The sequence below is a fragment of the Hermetia illucens genome, chromosome 2 (assembly GCF_905115235.1).
Source record: "Hermetia illucens chromosome 2, iHerIll2.2.curated.20191125, whole genome shotgun sequence".
Classification (NCBI taxonomy): domain Eukaryota; kingdom Metazoa; phylum Arthropoda; class Insecta; order Diptera; family Stratiomyidae; genus Hermetia; species Hermetia illucens.
The window spans coordinates 175,128,700-175,155,065 of NC_051850.1; the positions used below are offsets into that span (position 1 = coordinate 175,128,700).

At 40.6% G+C, this 26,366-nt stretch overlaps 1 protein-coding gene across 2 annotated transcripts in view; it reads right to left on the reverse strand.

The window, feature by feature from the left end:
- Positions 1-26,366, reverse strand: part of LOC119648040 (roquin-2) — a 45,039-nt gene that overhangs the window by 17,411 nt on the left and 1,262 nt on the right. The window lies entirely within an intron of this gene.

Below are 26,366 nucleotides of genomic sequence, written 5' to 3' on the forward strand. Positions count from 1 at the left end.
ACAAAGCGAAATTTAAATTTAAAAATCGTCTTTCTTCTTAGCTTATCATTATTCAAGACAAATCGCTCAGAGAGATTGCTATCTGCCACATAACAACTGTTATAACCATGAAATGAAAATACATGCCCTCAATAATATGGGAAACTTGATTACTGAAGACAGTAAAAAGCCTATGCGCCATTTTAGAAGCTGTGTGATATGACTGGAGTAATCTTCACTTTATAATGGAAACGATAAATGGTTATCCAAAAATGAGTCATAATCCGCTTCTACAGAATGTTTAATCGAGTTGATTCTCGATAATTGTATTACAGCAAATACTTGACCAATAGCACAAAAGTGTTTTACACAAAACCTTAAAACAGGAGCTGAGATGCGAGCCCTTAATAGAAATACTGCAATAGGTAAGTGAATCTGAAAATCTTTCCTAAACCAAGTAAATGTGTCATCGATTTAGCAAAATTGCATTTGAAATTATTTTAAAATCACACTAAAAATAGCAAAGCCACTAATGCAGCTGCAGATTAATCCAGAATTATAAAGAGTCAAAGTTTAATACTCAAATATCTCAGCATATACATTAAACTTATCAGCTGCCGTAGTAGTAGGGGATTCCCCTTATAAAATCACCTATGAGAGAAGCTTGAAGATAAGCTTTAACCAAACAACAACCCAAAGTGTAATATGACCCATGCTGATGCGCGGATGGCAACGACTGTAAATGGCGTCTCGAAAAGAAGCCATGAATATAATAGTGCTGGGCACATTGATCATAAATTACAACCATATTCATGGTACCACATATGAAGACTACAATACAAACGATGACGGCTTCAAAGGACGGAGACACTGACAAGTAACATCATGGAACCGGTATAAGTGCAGGATCAAGTCAAATGCTGGAGCGCTGAGGTGAATGAAGCATCCATAAACGGAAGCATAGCTCAGGGGAGTTATACTCCGGTATATTTTGGATTTAAGACAATGCAGAGATTTATTCTGCCTGAAGAGGCGTGGACACGCGGCAGGACCTCAGTTTTCTAACAACTATTTGGTCAAGGTATCCAGATCATAAACTTCATGAATTAATTACGAGCCAGTTTCACAATAAGATAACGGTATTTTATGGGCTACCGAGGCAATGATCTGGATATCGGGCCTGAATGTATTCAATAGTCCGGAGCCAGACCCAAACATGAGGTTTTAAAAAACCAAGACCCTCGTCCTAGTGACGATAATTTGAAGACGTTTGAAATCGGTGAAAATTACCTCGACGAACAAATGTTGAAGGTAGTTCAGATAAATCTCTAACATAGTAAAGTAGCAACACCAAAATCTGGATATATGTAGTATTAATCGAAGAACCTGGACTAATGAACAGAAATTAACCACACTTAGTAGGGTATGAGGGAAGTTCATGTATAGCAAGCCCTTTGTCAAGACCAAGGCAGGCCTATTTAATAAATCCGATTTGCAACAACTTCGAGACCTTAGCGATAAGGGCAACGAGAACGAAAGGAAATCAGCAGGACTATCCAGTTGCATCCGTTTAGTTTCTATTGGAAATGGAGGACCTGGCAATGAATGGTGAGGCGTCTAAGCTCCAGATGTAGATGTAGAGGCGAATGAACACTATAATACGTGGAGAAGCAACAGCAGCGAAAAAAGGAATGAGTACCTTAACTAAATAAGGGCTCACAGGTTGAACACTGTTATAGGCCAATCAGTCACGGATACTTCCTTGTCAAAACTTTGGGGAAGTATTTTGAAGAGCACATGAGGCTGATATCCTAACTTCTGAACCCTCACCAGGACGTTTATCAACCAGGTAAAAAATGTGAGGCAGATTTGTATGAGCTAGTATCAAGGATTGGAACGGCATCCAATTACAAACTGACGGGTAAGGAAGTCCTAATGGGTATGGAAGGGGCTTTTGATAACGCCTCCCAGAATCTATAGTATAAGTTTTCAGGGAGCAAAGTAAAGAGTAAGTAAGTCTAACATGATTGTTGCTGAAAAGCAGGTTGGTTCAAGCGAACCTGTGTGGTAAAACCATGTACACCTCATACATAGGCGAGAGTCCTTGCGCCACGGCTGTGGGAAACAGGACATGATATAACGCCCAAACGTATGTACACCATGTATGTAACCATGTACACCTCATCCACAGGCAAGAGCTCTACCGCCACTACTATGGGAAACAGGACATGATATTACGCCCAAACGTATGGTGATATCAGAATACGTAACTTGAGGGAAAACCTGAAGGACAAAGACCAGTGAGAAAACTACAGTGGACGAAAAAAATCATTGCTTGGATTCAGAAATTGGAGGATTTTGATTGAAAGAACGAGATTTTTCGACGCATCGCATTTTGGATGCGAAGGTCTGAAACGGACTCTGGAGCCTCAACGACGACTAGTATGAAATCTAGTCTTTTAGCCTGTTCCAGGAAAAGGCCACTGCATGAATTTGTGGTAGGTAAGATATGGGAAATAAAACCACACATGATATACTAACAGTCGTAGCTGAAGGATGGTGGCCAACGTTAGAGCAGAGGAAAACTAAGCAAAGACGAATTTACGGTTTCGCACCAGGGCAAAGGCAACCCGTCAGACGCTGCTTTCCTCTGCCCTGGAAGTAGCGTGATCGAAGCGGTTCGCAGACATGCAATTCGCAGCCACGTCATATTTTTTGCGAATTTTGTAAAGGATTTTTTAACATCGGCCACGCGCCTCCCAGAGTAGAGATGAGGCAACGTCTGATGAGTTGCTTTGTACGAAACCGTAAAGCCATCTTCGCTTGGGTGCTAAGCCCGAAACGAGGGGTCCATAGGCCAAGAAAAGAGGGAATAAGTTGATCCCCATTTGGTTCTATCCGACATCAAGTAGATGTGAACTTAGGATCCGTCAATTTTAATAATTGACATTGATAAAAAGAGGAAAATTGTAAAAGATTAGATGAATGGCACGCCTGCCTTGGTATGTCTACTGGGACCATAAAAACTACATCCACTCTTGCATCTCCAGAAGTTATTACAACTGTCTCTCATACACCTTTTAAACAAGCCGGGAAACCAGAAGCTGAACGCTTCAGGTATGAAAGGTTTTGTGAATTTCTTGTATAAAGATATTTGAGTGTGCGTTTGCCCGATTAGTACGTAGTACATATATGCATATATTATGTGAGTATCCACTTTCGGGTGATATTGACATTCAAAGTCTTGAATTTGCAAAGAAGTGGCAACTTTAACCTATTATAATTTTGTTAGTAATAGTGCGATTTCAATCAAACTTGGCAGGATCATGTTCTATGCCATTCTACTACATTGCTGCAAGGTGGTGGGGCTAGAATGAACTTATAAGGGGGTTTGCAGCCAATTACTAAAAATTAAAGTAATATATTATTATTAACTTTATTTGAACAGATTTTGGTATGAAGAATATTTCGAAGTCTAGGTACCATATAGTGGCAGGCTCCCGATTTTTTTCAGATTTTTCAGTTGAGTAGTTTCTGAGAATGGGTCCATTAGCGAGATGACCACTTTCAACTCCCCGCACTCTCCACTTTGCTAATAAATGTCAAAACTAAGACCGGCTTCGGAAACTACTAATCTAAACCTTTCATTTGATGGCCCACTTGACTATATTTGGTGAAAAAAATGTACACCCCTCTTGCGCATGTACGGGGACCCCCTTAAATTCAACGTAAAAGGATGTAACTCACTGTATGCGTGAGCGTTCACGGTTCCCACCTTTCCACTAAATTCGGTGTGAATCACTATAACCATCTCCGATTTTAGTATAACAGATGCCTGGAACTGAATAAAACCAAATTGAGTGGAGTAACAACTGGCTTCTGCCATTTCCAGAAGCATCTGCCCACAATGGGTGTACATACCGAAGTTCCGATGAAGTCGAGGCAGCTTATCACAATATAATAAACTGCCCCGCATTTGCGGAGGGGATGTACACTACCGGGGGAATGACAAACCTGGAAAAGGGACTAGACCAGCCGTCTCTAATCGAGTATTCTTGAGCTTAGTGATAATATTCGCTTAAACGAACTGTGGAGAGATGTGCAAGTAGTAAACAGGCAGGAATATTGCGTTACAAAACTCGATTCTACATAAGTTATCTGTCCATTCCTGCATGTTCAGGAGATTACTGCCAGAGTTTGATAGGCTACAGTAAGTTTAATACTTTATCACTTGTTTAAAGCTTGAAAGGTCCTGATTTCGCTGAGAAATAGTATCCAAATTTTTGGCTAAATGCTTGCAGTAAAAAATGTCTCTGCTTCACAAGTAAAAATAAAATCATTCACGTACAGATTATGACTTTCCTAATCGCTTAAGCAGCTATTTGTAACGAAAAATTAGCATTAAGCGTGACAGTACCAAAAATGTCTTTCAAGACTCTATCAAATCTAGATATACTGATTTTGATGTTAATTGAATTAACAAACGTGTCATTCGTTGACAAAAAATGCATTTATTCTAATTTAAGTTAAAATGTGTGAATCCGAATTTAATGGATTATAAATGGCATTATTTTTTTAATAACCTAATCGAAAAAATATATGTTTAAAATTTTTATTATACACAAAAAAAACAAAAAGCTGCTTTTAAATTTGATTCATCCTCACATCTCGTGAATATTCTCGATCGACGATTCACAAAGTCTTCAACGTAGATTACCCCATCGACAGTGCGTCAATTAACTCGCTTCGATATTTGGCTGGAAGACACCATCCAAAACCACTCATAAATCACAGATTTAATGAATACGATCGCCGCCTTCATTTGCTCATGGATAAATTGAGAGAATTTCTTCAAAATTGGATGCATTAGAAAACGTCTATACTGTGAGCACACTCAAAATAAAAGGTCACCATGTGACATGTGAAATTGGGTATCACTAGGACAAATATACGTCGGGAAAGACATGGATATGAGCCATACTTACGCTTAATATCGGATAATTGTCCAAAAAGGATACATGGACTTGTGCAAAGTAAAGCTCAAAAATCCAGGTGTAATGCTTCAAAAGTCTCAGAAAGAATCAGAAATTAGACAATAAGAAAAGCTGCTGGTAAAGAATCATTTGCAGGCGAACGTCCGCCTATTTTTTTTAAAAAACGAAGCAACGAAATAAGTAATGCGTACTCTCACCTAACATGGGCACATGAGTGATATCAAGGAGTTTTGACTCCATACGATGCAGTCAATGCGTTGACAATGCATACTCTCTTGACACAACAAATAGGGATAGGACGGATTTGGATCTCGAATCGAGCATAATGGAGACGCATCTTGTTTCAAACACATGAAGAAGTACACCGAACATAAAGTGCAATATTATTCAGGATAATAGAACTTTCTTCAATAAGGCATACAGCACATATCATCGTTGCAACCAGTCCAGGTACAATGAACACCTCGTTATAACGACCTGAAATACTGTTCCTCACAAATTAGCAACGATTTTTTAATGTAGCCCCCGAAATAGTGAACATGCTCAGTTAGTACGAACTATTCGGTTGTTGCACACGAAATGGCCGATTTGGCAATCAAGTCAAGTTAGTTCCGATTTTGATGTATCAAACCACCACCAGTTCGCGCTATTCGTGTCAGATAATGAAGTCATTTCAGTTTTGACCATCGTTGTGATAACAGTGAATAAAAAGAAAAGAAGGATGGGAAAGAGCAAAGAACGTATATTTTTTCTGTATGAGTTCCAACTCGGTCATAAAGCAGCGGAGGCGACCAGACAGATTAACAGTGCATTTGGAGCTGATACGATAAGCGAACGAACCGCACGGCGGTGATTCGAAAAATTTCGGTCAGGCGACGTAATCCCCCAAAGTGAACCGCGTGGACATCCAGGACCATCGATTGACAACTTCGAGCTGCGTTTGCTAGTCGAATCTTACACACGTCAGTCTGTGAGAGACATTGCAGAGAAACTGGGCGTATAATATTCAACAGTTTCCCAGCACTTGCAACAACTTGCAAAGGTGAAAAAGCTCGGCAAATGGGTTCCGTATGCTTTTATGGAGCAAAACATGGCGCCTCGAAAGGAAATTTGCAGTTCTTTAGTCTCCGAATAGTGACATGTAATGAAAAATGGATATTATACGACAATCGTCACCGATCAGGACAATGGCTAGATGCTGATGAGCCACCGAGGCATATGCGGAACCGAGCCTCCATCCGAAGAAGGTAATGGTGACTGTTTGGTGGTCTACAGATGGAGTTATCCACTATTTTTTTTGGCACCTGGAGAAAATAAATGCACAGATATACTGAGCCCAACTCCTGGAAATGCACCAAAAATTGAGTATTCAACGGCCGAGATTAGGCAATAGAGATGGTGTGATACTCCTCCAAGACATTGCGCGACCTTATGTATCCAGAACAGCGGTTCAAAAGTTGAACGAATTGCAGTATGAGACTTTGGCTCATCCACCATATTCACCGGAGCTTTCACCAACCGACGACCACTTTTTTAAAAACAGTTTAGGAATGAAGAGGCCATCAAAATTGCCTTCGACGAGTTTATCAGCACCCCACTACGAAACTAGCATACATGCTCTTGTATCTCGCTGGAAGAAGTGTTTTGAATTTTGATTAATTTTGATTAATTAAATACATCTTTGTAAGCCTTGCAGTCGTTTCAAATTTTAGTACCAAAACGGCCATTTCATGTGCAACAACCTAATACATACTATTGGGTAATCGGGAAAGTCATGCTATATTCTTACTACGTTTTTCAAAAATGGTTTATTCATTGTTCGATGACCTTTCACCATCTCTCAACAAGCTTCACAATTTCTGGCTGGTAGACTGATCTCTCCATAGCAACGAAATAGTGAACCAGATACGGATTTATAGTCTCGTCAAAGCTTTGCAAGAAACTAAACACTTGTTAGCACTGATGAAGGGAACAAGTGGTTCCCGAAATATCGGTATTTCCAAAATAAAATTCTCCACTAGCGAATAGAAAAAACAAGTTTTATCATTTCAAATAAATAATCGCTAGAAACACCGCGTAATTACACTCAAATGGTAGTCTGAAGGCATAAGGTTAGGCAGGTATATGGATGAACAATAAATTCCAACCAAGCTCCAAAAGATCATGACAAACCCAAAATGGTGCCTTATGCTATGTTACAGAAAACAATAGCTTTCACGAGTTCTGAACATTTTTATTTGATTGCATCATTCAATTTGAAACAGTTGGCAACATTACGCGTCCTTTTCCTTGTTCCAAAACTTATTGCGTTAGGCGTTATCGTGAATAATCCATTCCTCATCCCCAATGACCATATGTTTTAAAAATAGGTATTTTTCATGGCGTTTAGAAAGCATATCGCCGATTTTAAGACGGCGCACCAAATGACTCTCCTTTAAATATTTTCTTTAAGGATTGAGGAATCCTAAGTTCGCATCCACTTGATGTCGGACCGGAACAAATGGGAAGCAACTTACACCCTCTTTTTTTGATAAACGGACCCCTTGTTTAGGGCTTAGCACCCAAACATCAAAAAATATTAGGCAAAGACGGCTGTACCGTTTCTTACCAGGGCAGGAATATGCTCAATATAATTCGCAGTCATGTCGTGTTCTGTGAATTATATAAAGGAGCATTTAACATCTGCGAGCCGTTTCGATCACGCTACTCCCAGGGCAGAGGTGAGGCAGCGTCTGGTGAATTCCATCTGCCCAAATAAGAAATCGTAAAGCCATCTTCGCCTAACATTTTTCGGAATTACCCTTAGTTTATCATCATGATCAACGGCGCAACAAGCGGTATCAGGTCTAGGCCTGCCTTAATAAGGAACTCCAGACATCCCGGTTTTGCGCCGAGGTCCACCAATTCGATATCCTTAAAAGCGGTCTGGTGTCCTCGCCTACGCCATCGCTCCATCTCAGGCAAGATCTGCCTCGTCTCCTTTTTCTACCATAGATATTAGCCTTATAGACTTTCCGGGCTGAATCATCCTCATCCATACGGATTAAGTGACCTGCCAACCGCAGCCTATTTAGTCGGATTTTATCCACAACCTGACAGTGATGGTATCGCTCATAGATTTCAGCGTTATGTAGGCAACGGAATCGTCCATACTCATTCTTCGACAAGCTTATTCACGAATCCGAGCGGCTTTAAATGATAATGAACGTTCATTGACCAAAGTTTAGTGCTTTTGCAGCCCTTCATGTCCCTCAACGTGGATTAGACTCGTACAATGCTTCTATTCCGCCATCGCCAATCTTCATTGGGTTTCCCGAGCTCGGAGGATCTTTGAGATTAAAATCACTAGAACGGAATTTCACAGGTCAACGGTGACAGTTGCGGATTGTTAAAGAATCGCCACCATAAAATTTACGCAACTTTGTAAAAGCTTAATTTTGCGAAAACAATCGAATCGCGCAATCTTGTTCATTATGTAGGCAGAGGTATCACCTTTCACCTCATTAATTTTTACGTTTATGCCAAAAATATATTTTTATTGTTTGTTTGGGTACCAATATTTCGAAGAAGAGAGCAGCAACATAAAAACTAGTCGGCTTTTACTTAACAGTACGACAGTACGAAGCATGACATGACTTTCCTGAGTACCCGGTATAATTAAACCCAACAAATAAACAGTTTTCGATTAAAACGAATTTGAAATTCAGAGTGAAATTAGATTTACTTTGAATTAATATCAAAGAAACGATTTCTACCTTTCCAGAAACAGTGGGCGTTTACTTACTTTGAAAACACCTCAAATAAGGTTCAAACAAATCTCCCCTTGCCGTGTATAACTAGCATTGTTTGTTCTTCCACTATCAGTCCGAGTTTCTTTGGTTCTCAGAATGTCCAGTTCATTTTGTATCTACGAGTTCGAAAGGTAATCGATTTACGATCGAGAATGACTAAAAATATTTACAGGCATGGCCGAAGGATTTTTTACATATCACCGAACGTCTCAAATCTAAAATTTACCGCAATATTGTCCGTCTTGTCGCTCTCTATGACTATGAGTGTTGGCCAAATATAAAAGACAATGAACGGCGTCTTGCGGTAATGGAGACGAAGATGTTAAGTTGGACTAATGGCGTGACACGTTTTGATCACATCCGAAATGAAGATATCCGCGATCGTTATGGGGTTGCACCGATCGTGGAAAGGTTGCGAGAGAGGTGTCTTCGATTCACTTGCCAAGATTGGTCTGAACATCGAAGTCGATGGTAAACGACCAAAAGGCAGACCTAAACAACGGTGGCTTGATACGCTGGATGGGGATTTAAAAGTCTCGAGATTGTACCCAGATCAGGCATTCGATAAAGCCAAATGGCGAAACCGATCACGACAAGCCGACCCCGCTTGTGAACGGGACAAAGGCTGAAGAAAAAGAAGAAGGGAATTTCAGAAAAGTATGGGATTCCAAAATTTGTATTCTCCACAATCGACAGGTAAAACCACTCAACTATCACGAAACGGCTGACACCGGCATTCAAAAAACATTTACGTTTTAGGAATGCGAAAACGTAGAGAATATATTGCTGAATGGATTTAAACGTATGGGATCGTATCCAAAAATCTGGGTACATCGAAAAAGATATTCTTAATTTAGATGGCCTCGCCTTAAGATTGGGTCGCTGAAAAAACATCATCGGATCTCCAGTTAATCTTAACCGGTTTGTAAACATCAACGAAAAACCTTTTGAAGTTGAAATAATAAAAACTTGTTGTTTCTTATTCGTTGGTGTGAGTATTTATTCTTGCAAATACCGATATTTCGGGAACCACTTGTTCCCTTCATCAGTGCAAACAAGTTTTATTATTTCAATTAATTAATCGTTGGAAACACCGCATAATTTCACTCTTTTGAAGTTATTGAAAGCAGATTGGGGATGAATCCGATGGGTGATCTAGGAAAAAAAGGATCATGACAAAACTTATTTGTAGTGCTCTGAATTACGAGTACCGCGCATTTTTCTATGATTGCATCATTTGATTTCAAACAACTGTCGACAGTGCATGTCCGTAATAATCTTTTGATTCGTTCGTAAGAGCAAGAAATCGACACAACCTTCTAAATCCCAACATGCTGGCAGCAGGACCTCAATCCCCAAACAAAAATTTCTTCTAGAAGCCAAGCTTCGATCTGAATTGTGGGCGGATTTACGTTCGATATAATTCGCACCCATGTTGAGTTTTGCGAATTATGAAAAGGAACGTATAACACCTGCGAACCGTTCCAGTCACGTTGCTCCCAGGGCAGAGGTGAGACAACTTCTGATGAGCTGCCTCTATCGTGACACGAAACCGTAAGCCGTCTTCGCCTCCTTTTGACATTCTGCTTTTTTGATTCCTCATCGTTAATGACCATAAGATTCAAAAATGGGTCGAGTTCCTGGCGTTTAAGAAGCATATCGCAGATGGCAAGACACTGCACCAAATGAGTTTCGTTTAGTTCATGAGGGACGTAAACGAAAAGGACAATCGGCGCCTTTAAATGGCCTTGAACTATCTATCGATTTTTGAAGTCTCCCCCGTAGTGCAACGTGACTCCACCAATGCCTTTATTCTGCCATCGTCAGCCTTCATTGGCCGTCCAGAGCCGGGAACATCGTTGATATTAAAGTCATCAGAGCGGAATTTCGCAAAACGCCGGTGGTACGCGCGTTCTGTTAAAGAGTCATCATCATAAAATTTACGCAACTTTATACAAGCTTTTTTCTTTCATTTTCAAATCGTTATAAAATTTACAAAAGCAATCAAATTGCACAATCTTTTGTTTATTATGTACGCAAAGGTATCACCTTTCACCACATTGATTTTAACGTTGTTGCCAAAAGGGTATTTTTTTTTGTTCAAACGTCGATATTTCGAAAAAGAGGACAACTGGTCCCCGAAATGTCGATATTTGAACAATAAAAATATAATTTCGACAACAAGAGATACTTAATAATACGACCTATTAGCAAAATACGACATGACTTTCCTGACTAGGCGATATACTTAAACCCACTAAATGAATAGTTTTCGATTAAAACGAATTTGCAATTTAGCGTGAAATCAGATTTACTGTGAATTAATATCAAATAAACGACTTCTATCTTTCCAGGAACCTTGGGCGTTTATTTTCTTTGAAAACTCGCCAAATAAGGTTCAAATAAATCCCCCCTTGCCGTGTACGACTAGCATTGTTTGTTTTTCCACTATCAATCCGATTTCCTCGGTTCCGAAAAGTATGAGGTTTCAAAATCTATATATACTTTCTACAATCGCGAAATAAAACCACTAAGTAAGCACACCGACATCGAAGAAACATTTACGTTTTACGTATGCGAGGGACCTAGAAAATAAATTTCTAGATTTTTTTCTAGATCACTAAGTAAAACAAACGCCATAGAACTTTCTTGTCAACTGTACTATCCTAACTTCGATTAGGGAAAGGTTACTGTAATTTCCATTATTTAATTATTGCTCTTTGTGAACAAGACTGTGAACGTGGGGGCCACACGCCGCAATTTGTCAATCAATCGTCGTGGATACATATTTCACATTTATAAAGTAAAGCCCATCAGAAGTGCAACGGAGAGTGTCGTCTAAATCAAGTTCGGGTTTTCGATAGCATTGATACAAAAACTAAAATAGGACAAACGGTTTCGTCCAGGGCAGAGGCAACTCTTCAGACGCTGCCTCACCTCTGCCCTGGGAGCAGCGTGACCGTGAGTGGCATCAGATGGAAAACGCTCCTTTATATTTTCAGGAAAAGACGCCAAGGGTGCGAATTATATCCAATCGAAACCAATAGTTTGAGCCTGAGCTGGCTAAAGCTAAATAAATTGTTTAGGATGTTTGGCGTGTTTTCCTGAAAATATAAAGGAGCGTTTTCCATCTGATGCCACTCACGGTCACGCTGCTCCCAGGGCAGAGGTGAGGCAGCGTCTGAAGAGTTGCCTCTGCCCTGGACGAAACCGTTTGTCCTATGATTTTTGTAATGCTTGGGTGCTATGCCCCAAACGAGGGACCCGCGGACCAAAGAGACGTGGGAGTAAGTTGCTCTCCATTTGGTCCGGTCCAACAACAAGTGGTTGTGGACTTAGGATCCCTCACTTATCCTAAACAATTTACAAAAACTATTCAATACGTCTTTGTTAACATCCTCAATCGTTCTAGCCGTTATATACTGATATCATCACGGCTCGAAACTTCCCCGGCACGTGGTCCATGTCAGATTGCTGACAAAGCTTCAAATATTCACGTAATGTCTGCTGGTATCGCTTGACAATCAAGTTCAGTCCCAGCACGACGGACTTTACAACAAAGGAACCCATGGGTTTCCATCTAGAACGGACGCGACGCTTCCTGTACAGAATAGTAACCGCTTAGCAACTAGCAGATATCCTACCTCAATATACATAAAGCTAAAATATCGGGTTGCATCAAATGTACTGGCCGCTTTCTTGGAGAAGAACGGCTATACCGTATATTATAGCGTATTCAGTAAACCATATATAGTCAACCAAAAAATGAAATGTGATGCTATCGGCCTCATAAACAAAAAGGAACGCCTGCGCTTATGAGGTAAACTGCGGAACATCAATTCTTGGCCCAACACAAGTTGCAGTGTAACAAATCGTCGAAGCCTGCCTCCGGGAAGGACATTAAAATCATACGAATTGCTCTTCGAAAGAACCTCTGCAACAAATAAAAAGATATTACGTTATCGAGTACTATCTGTAAGATATTCTCTGCTCTCCTGCTATGTCGAATAGCCCCATACCAAAGAGGCTTCTCTTCAGGCAAATCAACAAAAGATAGATTTCCTCTTTGCAGCAGATACAAAAACTGTTGGCACTGGGAATACGATCTAAGGCAATTTGAAGCTCCAGTCTTAGAAAGAATGACCCGTGACACGCAGATGAGTGCGAGGGAGAATATCTTGGGCTTCACATTAATGAAGGGCAGACAATAAATATCCACGCAAAAAGGCAAAGGCTATTAACTATGGAAGGCTGCGAAAAATCTAAAAAAAACCCAAACAAAAAACAGTGCATGGACCACCATATTTATTTTCAAATATTTGGATTGGATAGTATCTGGTTGGGTAGTTGCTGGTTGGGTAGTAACTGACCCCTTTCGGACCCCTGCACTCCTGCCCTTCGCAACCAATGTCAAAACTCATATCAGCTCATATACTCGGTAAAAAAAATTTTGCACTCCGCTTTTACATGTAGGGGACCCTCCCTCAAACCCAACGTGGAACTATATTACTCCCTGCATGCAAGAGATTCACAGGTCCCATCTTTCGTATCAATAGGAGTGACCGTTTCTGAGATATTAGGTCAGAAAGACAGACGGGTGATTCTAAAAAGGTTTTGTTTTGCACCAAAGACAAATTATAAACAAGTCGGGAAACCGGAAGCTCGGCGTTTCAGGTATGAAAGGCTTTGTTTGCTTCTTCTGTGAGTATATTTGAGTGCAAAACTATCCCGTTTTATAACCCTGGAGTAAACTTAAGGGGGTTTTTACTCAATTTTCCCAAAAAATATGGTAATACACTATTATTAACTTAATTTGAGCAGATATCGATATGGAGAATATTTTGAGGCCTCGGCACCATATAGAGGCAGCTTCATGATTTTTTTCAGATTTTTCGGTTTAGTAGTTTCTGAGAATGGATCCCTTAAAGAAATCATCACTTTCCACCCCTCGCACTCAGCGCCTTTCTAACAAACCACAAAAATAAGGCCGGCTTCAAAAAATACTAATCGAGGCCTTTCATTTGATACCCAAGATGACTATATTCGGCGAAAAAAAATTGTTACACCCCCCCCCTTTTGCATGTATGGGGACCCCCCTAAATCTGAACATAGAAGGATATGACCCACTGCATGTCTGGTCGTTCACAGTTCCCAACTTCTCACCAAATTTCGTGTCAATCGATATAGCCGTTTCTGAGAAAAGTGGTTGTGACCGACAGACAGACAGACAGTGAATCAGACAGACAGTCAGTTAGACGGACAGACAGACAATCTGAGATCAGACGCGACCCCAGCTGGCGGATTGGGACATACCCATTGATGTGCAAATATGTGTTCATGCACTCTCCTTTTCTGACTGTGCATGGGCTAGTGTTTGCTCATCTCTGGTGCGTGGGCCAAAATGGCTATGGGAAGGATACCCAGAACATAAAACCAGCATGGGAGACGGGGGAAGGAGGAAACTTACGGTGTAAGAACTCGGAACCCCAATACCGACGACTTTTGGGAGTGAGCAAGTGGGCTCCCGGTCACCGATAATACCCACCGCATATGCTCAAGATGCGCGGGGGCAGGAGGTGCTCCAGGAACAAGGAAGGGACCCATTCAAAAGAAGCTCGTCAACTTTGAGATCTCCATCAATTCCAAAGACGATGAAGGATAAGATACAGGCAAGGACAATAAACGCCAAAAATGAAGGAGCGTATAAAAGGAGTAATCCTGCCGGGGCTTATAGGGAGCAAAGTCCCGATCCGGAGAAATTACCCTTCACCCAGCTTGAGGCAAAAATAGTTGAGCTGTCACAGCGTGCACCAAGCCGTAAAGAATATGGTTAGGGCTATTAGAGTCCTCTATAATAGATCCCCAATGGAGAAAAAAAATAATAAGGCTACGCCGAACCCCGCTGTGTCAACAGTGTCACAAGTGACCCAAGTGAAGCCTAAATGTACGGCAAAATAAACGAGTATGCGAAAAAGAGGGGGATCCCCTAAATAATCAGCAGGCGCCTAAGAGATAAAAAGGCGGACAGGACATTCTGAAAACCAGTACCAAGAGCTCAGAAGAAGGAAGGTGTACAACGAATGTAGGAAACTCGGCCAACGTTGTGAAGCCCAAGACGAACGAAAACGATGGACTAAAGTTACCAACAAAACAAGTCGGGAAACCGGAAGCTGGACGCTTCAGGTACGAAAGGTTTTGTGTATTTCTTAGTACGTAGCACGTAATATATCCCTATATTATGTGAGAGTATCCACTTTCGGGTGATATTGACATTCATAGTCTTCAATTTTCAAAGAAGCAACAAATTTGAGGTATTATAACTTTGTTAGTAATAGTGTGATTTCCATCAAACTTGGTAAGATCATGCTCTATATTATAGCCTATATCACTGCAAAATTTCATGGTACTAGGATGAACTTAAGGGGGGTTTCTAACCAATTACAAAAAATTGTAGAAATATACTATTATTAACTTTATTTAAACAGATATCGGCATGGAAGGTATTTCGGAGCCCAGGCACCATATAGTGGCACCCTCCTGATTTTTTCAGATTTTTCGGTTTGATAGTTTCTGAGAATGGCCCCCTTAAAGAAGTGATCACTTTCAACCCCCCGCGCTCCCCATCCTTCCAACGAATGTCAAAACTAAGATCGGCTTTGAAAAGTACTAATCTACTAATCGATTGTTATCTCCAGCAAAGGTAATCTGTCCTACGCGGAGATACTCAAAAAGGTCAAAGCTGATCCCGACCTAAAAGATCTGAACGGAAATGTGAACAGAATCCGAAGAACCCAGAAAGGGAATCCCATGTTTGAGCTGAAAAGATCCAGCTTAAGCAAAACTGATGTCTTTCGCACTCAAGTGAAAAACTCACTTGGCAAAAATGCCGCAGTGCGTGCCCAAAAACAAAGGGATCTATATACGCTGCAAGGATCTCGATAAAGTGACATCGAAAGGAGAAATTTGTACTGCTCTGAAGGAACAATTCAAGTTGAAAGAACTTACCGAGGAGTCTATTGTGGGCTTAGGAAAAGCCTATGGTGATACTCAAACGGCCACAATACGAGTACCAGCGGAGGCAGTGCAGATGTTGTTGTCTGCCGGAAAGGTTCGGATTGGATGGGTTGTCTGCCGTTTAACAGAACAAACTTCACTAAAGAGGTGCTTTAAATGCCTCATGTTTGGGCACTTCGCGAAGGCACTAGCAGGGTTAATCGATCCGATCGATGCAGAAGGTGTGGGGAGAAAGGCCATATTGCCAGAGAGTGCAATAAGGACCCCAAATGCCTATTGTGCGAAGTAAAAGAGGGACAGGATAACCGACATATTGCCGGAAGTGGTAAATGTCCGGAATTTAGGAAGGCGCTCACTGAAATGAGAAAATCAGATTTATTCAAATAAGGCTCAATCATTGCAAGGTCGCTCAGGATTTACTTGAGCAAACCACGTTTGAATCTGCAAACAAAATCCTAAAAAATGTTCGTGGCTGGTCAATTTCAATCGAAGGGTGGAGGCGATCTTATCGGACGCTGTCTCGGGCCTCAATCCTGAGGAGCACCGTGACAGGTGGCATTTTGCTCAAATTTGTTTAATTCAAAACCCGAAAAGGATATAAATTATTGTTCGGAAGCGTCGGGTTTGTACCTAGAGTGGTTTCAGTTGAAGGACGGTCCTGAGTCCGACAACTACTGAATGGCGGAGCAGAGCGAATTGCGGTCGCCATTCAGTAAATGGCGGGTGATGTGAGTTCAGTTTATATGATGATAATGTCAGACTTGTCGAAGTACGATGAATTCACGTGGAATACACAACTTTGACTTTCTATAACTTTGTCAGTGCGATGATATAAAGAAGCGTTTTTCCACTAGTTACCACTTTCGGTTACGCTGCTCCAAGTGCAAAGGTGAGGTAGCGTCTGAGTGTTGTCTCTGCCCTGGACGAAACCGTTAGTTATTTTTGTTTTTTTTTTTTTGTATTTTTGAATGCTTGGGTGCTATGCCCCAAACTAAGGATCCGTGAACCAAAAAACGTGGGAGTAAGTTACTCCCCACTTGGTCCGGTCCAAAATGTGTGGATGTGAACTTAGGATCTCGCATATCCTAAACAACTACCCAGCTTTAGTCTAGCTTAGACTAAAACAACTGGCGGTTTAGTTCAATATAATTCGCAACCTTGTCGTGTTTTTGCAATGATATAAAGGAGCGTTTTCCACCTGTTGCCACCTTCAGTCACGCTGCTCCCAAGGCAGAGGTGAGGCAACGTCTGAAGTGTTGCGTCTGCCCTGGACGAAATCGTTAGTTATTTTTGGTTTTTTTGATTTTTGTTAGTAATAGTTGGATTGGACTCAAACTTTCCAAAAGTGTTTCTTATATTATCACTTATATTGATGCTAAATTTACCCGAAACAGGCAAAGAGGAAGATGGGGTTTTATTTGATTTCAAATGCTTTCCCTTCACGAAACAATTCTTCAGGCTTGAAAATATCTTTCGAGTTTATATGTATGTCAATACTTTTTTGTCTACACCTGCAACGCTTTTTAATTGTCTTTTTGGAGATTAAGTGCGACTCCACCGTACATACGTACAACATGATCAGGTCACTAAGGCACTAATAATCGCATTCGCGCCAGACGAATGCTTACATTTCAATACAAAAAATTCGTGTTCGCACTTGGAAATTCTCATATTAATCCAACAGAATTCATACTCGTACGCGTAAATACAATTACGTTTGTATTCACTTTTGGACTTTTCGTATTCACTTCTGCAAATCTCGAGATATTCACTTTTTCAAATACGAATGCATTCGTATTCGTATTCATAGAAAATCATCGTACAAATTTCTTCGTATTTACGAATACAAATATGTCCAACACTGATCGAAAGAGTATTTGTTAAAAAGTATAATTACCATCAATTCTGTAAAAATTAAGGGAATCATCCCATGTGTCGGATCCGGTAAAATTTTTTTTGGCATCGTGCAGTTCCTATCATATATTCCCAAGTTAGCTACCAGGTGAAAAATATCCTAAGAAACCGTGACATCGAGGTGATATCTACCAGCAGATCACATCAACTGAAGACACGATTAGGAAGCGTCAAAGGCCACAGGGAAGATAGCGAAAAAAGTGGAATCCACCAAATAACCTGCACCGATTGTGAAAAAATCATATATAGGGCAAACTAGAAGATTAATAACGAGGCTCAACCAACATATAAGGGAAGCAAATCTGGCGAAAGCAAAAAGCAGACCAATACATGCCCTCAAATCATTGGTAGCCAGACGCACCATCAAGAAGAAACATACAATAACGGAGGATAATCTAAAGGTAATTAAGCAGGTTAATGACTTTCGCAAATTGGATGCATTAGAGAGTTTCATCATCCAGAAGATACGGGAGGAAAAAAGAACTAAAAGTGATTTAGGAAACCTCAGTTAGCTTTTCGGATTAATTAGGCAATAAAATTAACTAGCAATTAAGGTCAGACAACTGGTCCTCGAAATACCGGTATATGAGGAATAAAAAGCTCACTATTCGGCATTAAGAAATAAAATTTGCCTTTTTCAAGGTTTTGTGTAAAACAAAACCTTATTAAAATCGGTTTAATGCCTGTCTGTCCGTCACACGCATTTTTCTCGGAAACTGTAGCAGCGATTGACACCAAATTGGGTGGAAAGGTGGGAACTATGAACGCTCAAGCATACAGTGAGTTGCATCCTTTTACGTCGAATTTAAAGAGAGGTCCCATACATGCAAAAGGGTGGTGTAACTTTTTTTCACCAAATATAGCCATGTGGGGTATCAAATGAAAGGTATCGGTTAGTACTTTCCGAAGCTGATATTAGTTTTGACATTTGCTGGCAAAGCGGGGAGTTCGAGGGGTTGAAATTGATCATTTATTCAACGGGGCCATTCTCAGAAACTGCCCAACCAAAAAATCTGAACAAAATTCAGAGGCTGGCACTATATGGTGGCTAGGCTACGAAATACCAAATCTTTTTGTAATATGAATTGAAATAGTCTCTAATAAAATTATAAAAAAAGAAAACATAAATATCTTTTGTTTTTTTCTCAAAATCTTGGAAAATATAAGTGCGGCTAACCTTAGTTCGTGCACTGTATATTCGGCAAAAAGAATTTTTAAAACCCTCCTTTGCATGTATGGGGAGCCCCCATTTGAACTCCACCTAAATTTATGTCACTCGCTGTATGCATGAGATTTCGTAGATCCCATCTATCCACTAAATTTCGTTCGGATCAGCTTAACCGTTTTGGAGAAAAGGGAGTGTGACAGACAGACAGAGACACTTAAACATATCTTGTGTTGTACTTATCGCATCGGGTCATACTATACGGCGATTTGAAGACGACAATCTGGGCTACAGGTGTTTTTTTTTGACAGTTTTATGATCGTACGTTTCAATCTCAAGTTATAGCGCGTCAAACATGGAGTCCACCAAGCAAGAAATTCGTCATATTTTACATTTTTACTACCTGATAGGTAAAAATGCAACGAAGGCGACCAAACAAATTTATGAAGTTTATGGGTCCGATACTGTAACGATTCGCACAGCACAGCGTGGGTTCGATCGATTTCGTTCTGGTGTAGTGGATGTCGAAGATACACCCCGTACTGGTAGGCCAATCGTCGTAGAAACCGATAAAATCGTCGAAATCATCCAAGTAGACCGCCATGTGAGCATTCACTCGATTGGCCAGGAACTGGGTAAGGACCATAAAACCGTTTGGAACCATTTGCAGAAGATTGGATTCCAAAAAAAAGCTGGATGTTAGGGTGCCACACGAGTTGATGGAAAAAAATTTCTTGGACCGAATCAACGCCTGCGATGCACTGCTGAAACGGAACGAATTCGACCCATTTTTGAAGCGGATGGTGACTGGTGATAAAAAGTGGATCACGTATGAAAATCTCAAGCGAGAAAGATCGTGGTCGAAGCGCGGCGAGCCCGCCCAAACCATTGCTAAGCCCGGATTGACGGCCAGGAAGGTTTTGCTGTTTGGTGGGATTGGAAGGGAATCATCCACTATGAGCTGCTCAACTATGGCCAGACCCTCAATTCGGCCCTCTACTGTCAGCAACTCGACCATTTGAAGCAGACGATTGACCAGAAACGGCCAGGATTGGTCAATAGGAACGTTGTTCTGTTCCACCAGGACAACGCTCGGCCTCACACTTCTTTGATGACCCCCCAGAAGCTACCGGAGCTCGGATGGGATGTCCTATCGCACCCACCGTATAATCCGGACCTGGCAACAAGTGATTACCATCTCTTCCGGTCCATCCAAAACGCTCTTGGTGCTACTAAGTTGGCCTCAAAAGAGGCTTGCGAAAACTGGCTGACTAAGTTTTTTTGCAAATAAAGAGGGGCGGGAGGGGTTTTATAAGAGGAGGCGCATATTTGACTTAAGGGGGTCATCCCGTGTGTCGGATTGGAGAAATCGATTTTTTTTTTGCATGAATTGTATCTATATATAGTGGAGAATATGTGGGCAAAGGGATTTTCCGATATTCCGAGTCTTTCAGAAATTACAGGGTTAAACAGGTAAGGAGTTTGCAGCCGCGGCTGGAGTAGTCGATGAGAAAGAGCATCGAATCTTTTTTTACCTGGTAGTTTTTCACCTGAGCCTTATAAATTCGAACACAGGTATAAATATAAAAAGATGGAAAACCAATCAATTGTCTAAACTTATTTGCTGTTTAGAATAAAAAGGATAATCCAGTCTAGAATGAGCACTGAAAGGCGTTCAAGTTATACTCAGTTATATTTTGTTGTAAGTATTGTGCTGTTTGTGTGTTCAGTGATTTTTTTAAATGGATCGTACGAAGAGAGATCGCTTTAACGTTCAACGGCATGCTCGCACTAAAAAACGAGTATTTCATGGGAATCGATACTTATCAGAGAAGAAAAAGGACTTCGCATCAACATCAGCAAAGAAACTTTTAGCAAGCATGAACATGGATGTTCCAATTGCGGCAAGTTTTGTATATTGTATATTGGATTTTGCTGAAGGTTTCTCCGGTATTTCTGTAAATAATAAAATATACGTAGCAGTAAAAACGGAATGCGTAGCACATGTCGAGAAAAGAATGGGAACGCGGCTTAGAAATGCAAAGAAGAATCACAAAGGCATTGGAGGAAAAGAGGCAGGAAAACTTACTGATAAGGTTATTAACGACCTCACTACATTTTTTGGGCTTGCTATTCGTCGACACGCAAGTTCGATAGAAGAAATGAAGCAAGAAATTTGGGCAACTTTCTTCCATAAATGTTCTACAGACGAAAATCCTCAGCATCAAAATTGTCCAGCAGGCGAGGACAATTAATGCAAATGGCGAAAAATGGAAGCTAAAGGAGAACTGGATAGATTCCACCACGAGAAGGCACCTTCGACTGAAAAAGTTCAAACAGTCGTCAAACCAATCTATGAAGATTTGTCACGAGATGATCTCTTGAACAGATGTTTAGGAGCAGAGACCCAGAATGAGTCGTTAAATGCATTGATCTGGAGTTTCGCTCCTAAACAACATTCTGGGGCCAAGGTCGTAGAAATAGCCACTTTTCTGGCTGTAATTATTTTCAATGAAGGATTCAATTGGCATTCTCAAAATCCTAGTGACAATGGGATGTCAAACTGGTCACATATGTCAGGTCTATGCCGACCGCCGTAATGAAGCGCGAATTTGGCGGTCCGAACGACGATCGATTGACCTCGCTAAAAGAGCCAGAATTGAAACCAGAGAGCAACAATCGGCCTTAAGAGAGAGAGTGTTCTCTATGGACCAGGTATAGCAGATTAATGGGGAGTTAAAATTTTACTGTTGATAACCACATTTAAATTTTCAAATGCGTTTTTCTCGAAACTGCATCTTGAAAATCGGCCTCCCTACCTCCCTACCTCCCTACCTCAAAATCTATCCAACCAAATTCTTTGAAATTTTCACGATTTCTTTAATGCATATTTCTACGGCAGGCAAACTAGGGTAATTGCAATCGGACTGGTCGTTTTTTTTTTTATTCATAAAAAAAGCCGTAAAAAACACCAAAATCCAAAAAAAAATAAGTTTAAAAGCTCACCAAAAATTTACCTTTTAATATTTTCTAATTATCCTAGTTTGCGGACCGTGGAATATTGTCCACATTAAAATGCCGTTTAGTTTTTTTTCCTCAGATGAACACAGCGCCCTCCAGCTTGGCAGCAGAAAAACACCTTTTTTTGGAGATGGGTGCATACATTAACACGTATTCCGAAAACTAGCTACCATATCAAGCTCACATATACTAGAGATATCAACAAACATATGGTGAAAAAATCACGTTCCTATCTTTATCCAGTCCTCCAAAATAAATTTTCAAAAAAAGGCAAAAAAAACGTCCGTCACACGGGATGACCCCCTTAACAGACTGGCTGACCTGCTCAAAGTCACCCCCCTCTAAGATCCCAGTTATTAGAACATAGATGTGAGTAAACAGACCAATGGACTAGCTGGGCTGGAATTTGACTGTTCGTTGATCAGCGCACTACTGCGGAATCTGCTGCACTAAAACAAGAAGGATTTCACCCTGCAACAACAAGACCCGAACGCGAGAGCTTTTGGGCCAGACGCGTTCAAATGTTTACAAGTTTAAAACACGCCCAGACACTGCCGAAGTTATGGAGAGGAGAGAGAAACCTTCAGGAACTTTCTTTGCTCGAGGTAAAACGAGGTAGTGAGGCAGCGTCTAACCGTCAGTCAACTTTTTTTATAAACTTGGGTTTTAAACAAAACAAGTCGGGAAACCGGAAGCTTGACGTTTCAGGTATAAAAGGTTTTGTGTTTCCCTATGTGAGGAGCATAACGTAGTTCTCCATTGGCTTATGGCATTGACCCAAGATATTTAAATCGCTCAGTTCTGGGCAGGTTACCACCATTGCCAGAACTCAGCGATTTAAATATCTGGAGGGGCAGATTACTGCCATTGAAAGAACTGAGCGATTTAAATATCTCGAGTCAATGCTACCAGCCAATGGAGAACTGCGTAATGAAATGTTTCAAGCATTAACGCCACCTGGATGAAGTGACATTCCGCAACTGGTGTTCTTTGTGATCGACGTATCAGCGCACGTCCCAAATCTAAAATTTACTGCAATGTCGTCCGTCGATCGCTCTCTACATTTTGAGTGTTGACTATAAAGGACAATGAACGGCGTCTTGCGGTAATGGGGACGAAGATGTTGCATTGCACTGGTGGCGTGACACGTTTTGATCACGTCTGAAATGAGAATATCCGCGATCGATATGGGTTTGCACCGATCGTGGAAAGACTGCAAGAGAGGCGTTTTCGATGATGTGGGCACGTAATTCACGCTAACGAGAATTCAACAACCAGTATTGGTCAGAACATCGAAATCAATGGTAAGCAACCAAAAAGCCGGTCAAAACAATGGTCGCATGATACACTGGATGGGGATTTGAAGGTCTCGCGATTACATCCTGATCAGGCATTTGATAAAATAAAATGACGAAACCGATCACGACGAGCCGACCCCGCTTGTGAACTGAAGGCTGAAGAAAAAGAAGAAGATGTGAGGAGCGGTGAGCCTGACAGTTCCGTGTCACAGAGTTAAAAATTCTACTGGTATCTATTTTTTAGAAAGTAATTTAAATAAATCATTTGATGGAAAGCCCTGTATTGAAATAGTCAACCTCATACGCTTCACACTCTGAGTTTAATATTATTAGCAAATGCCAACAATTTAACCAACATCAAATATAAAAAAGGGCTAGGGAGAATTAGATTCTTCTTGAATGGAATTTTAATATTTCACTCGAATTTCAATTATTCTCGTTAATTATGACGTCAGCATCTTATTTGTATGGCTTAGGATGCTGTTAATTAGCACGAAATTGATAAGTTTGAACTGCTATAACTTTCCCAATAATAGTTGGATTTTCATGAGAAGAAAGAGGCTGTCCTCTACGTCGGTGCAAAATTTAGTACACTTAGGATGAGCTTAAGGAGAGTTTTTTAGTCAATTTCTAAAAGCTGATAATATACTATTGGTAAATTTTTTGAGCAGATACCGGAATAGGACATCTCTCGAAGATTAGATTTCACATAAGTGTTTTACACAAAATCTTAAAAAGTGCTGCAGATAAGTAGATTCTTCATAAATGCGACTTTAATATTTCACGCGAATGTCAATTATTCCGGGTAATTATGACGTCAGCATCTGATTTGCATGGCTTTGGAAGCGGTAAATTCGCGCGAAATTGCTAAGTTTGAACTGCTATAACTTTGGCGTTAATTGCCTGATTTCCATGAAATTTAGCGCACATATACGAAATATTCTCCCCTATGCTGGTACAAAATTCGGAAGACATAGGATGAATCTAAGGGGGGTTTTTCAGTAAATTTCTAAAAAGTAGTAATATACTATTAGTAAGTTTATTTGAGCAGATATCGAAATGGGACATATTTTGAGGCCTAGCTTTCACCTAGGCGCACCACTTCGATTTTTTCCGGATTTTTAGGTTGGGTAGCTTCCGAAAATGAGTCCTGTCTCACTTCAAGTGCGTACATTTTGACTCATTACTCACGCACTTTGCAATTTATGCCAAAACTAATATCAGTTTCGGAAAGTACAAGACCTTTCATTTGATACCCTACACAAAAAAATTTTTGAATCCACCCTTTGCATGTATGGGGAGCCCCCCTTTAAACCCCACCTAAATTTATGCCACTCACTGTATGCGTGGGATTTCATAGTTCCCATCTGTCCACCAAATTTCGTTCGGATCGGTTTAGCCGTTTTGGAGAAAAATGCGTGTGACAGACAGACAGACAGACATTGAATCGATTTTAATAAGGTTTTGTTTTACACAAAACCTTAAAAAGGGGGTCCGTGGACCACAAGAGGGAAAGTAAATTGTTTCCCAGGTGGTCCGATCCGTCATCAAGTGCAGGCGGACTAGCTCTACTACCTTAACATTTTTGTGGAAAATTCCAGCTTGTGTTGATGATTATGGTGAATCTACAAAACCCACTGAGTATACCTTGCAGTAAAAAAGGAAATCTGGAGATTTCTGCCTATGAAAACAAAAATTCATTTTGAGTGCCAGTAATTATTTGTTAATTACCTTAATGAGTTTCAAATGATCAGAAGTCCTTGGTTTGAAAATGGATCCTTAATTAAAAAGTCGCATGCCTAATAGACCTCTCGGTTTAGACTTCAACGAAAATTCATGAGAAAACCCGTACGGAGCTCCCCGTAGCCGTTAACTGCTTCACAAATAGCTTGCACTGAAGATAATAGTAATCATGAAATGAAATAGCTCAAAACCATCAAACTCTATAGAAAAATCATTAAGATAACTGGACAAATCAGTCTTGCAACTTGTCTACGGCGAAAGTTCCAGTCACTCAAAGTGATCAGAGATTGTTAAGTCCAGTCCGCTCATTTGTTTACGTTTCAAAAAAAAAGCTTGAATACATTTGGCACACGGGATTTTTACACTTTCTTTCGTAGCAGCGACAGTCCACGAGCAACAATCATTACGTTTTTTCATAAATCGTTGGGACTTTCATTACCATATTGTTGCTAGTAAAAATGACGAAGCCAATTTGGGGGCAGAAGTCATTTGAATTCGGTTTAACTCATCTTATCTACAAATTAAAATCAGTGAGACTATCAATTGATAAAAAAATTGTATTGTTCAATGAACTTTCTTTCGGTCTCAAACATTGGAACCGAAATATTGTCGTTCAATTGATTTGCCCTAGGCAAGTTGACGAGCCACCTCGGAGAGCCACAAGCTCTGTTTGCGTCTCCAAAAAAATAGGAACTCAGTCAGAATCCCAGATAGCTCGTAGAACCTAAAACTTTTGTATTTTGCTGCTAATTAACTGGCTGAGTTGGAACCGCTAAAAATGAATTAAATTCAATTCCAAGCTCATTGCATACAACGTGAACTATAGACCGGGCATGAAGCATAAACTTTCCGAGACGATTTGACCTTAAAGGTGGTGCATTCATAGCGACTAAAACGTTATCGGCAAGTCGACGGCAGCAGCGACCGTCGTACACTAAACGAAAAAATACATTTCTTGATAATTCCAGAGATTTATTAGGCCGGCGACTATGTCATAAGATTACGTCTGGGCGTCTAGCTGGGCAAGTGGATCTACTTAGAAGGAAATTGGCATTGAAAATTGTCACATTATGCACATGACGATGAATATATCTGTGCCATAGTCAACTTGGCTAGAATGACTCACTGGCCGATAACGCACTCGAGCAATACATGACCAAATCAAATGCCCTCGCAAAGGAGGTGGTGCGGACGATTCATGGAAACGGCGTTGTTGATGAGAAGTTTAATTTCTGTTGTTGATATCTGCGCCAGGGAAATAATTGTTTGAGCAAACAGTAACGTTGATATCTAAGCAAACGCTAAATAAAAATCGCAAAAGTGATAGCAACACCACGAAAGCCATATTTCATCATATTTTCCCATAAGCGCAATCGGGCGCCAATCTTTTCTCACTTGAATTTCCGGTGATGACCGCAAAATTTCCACAAGCAATCGTACGGCCCTT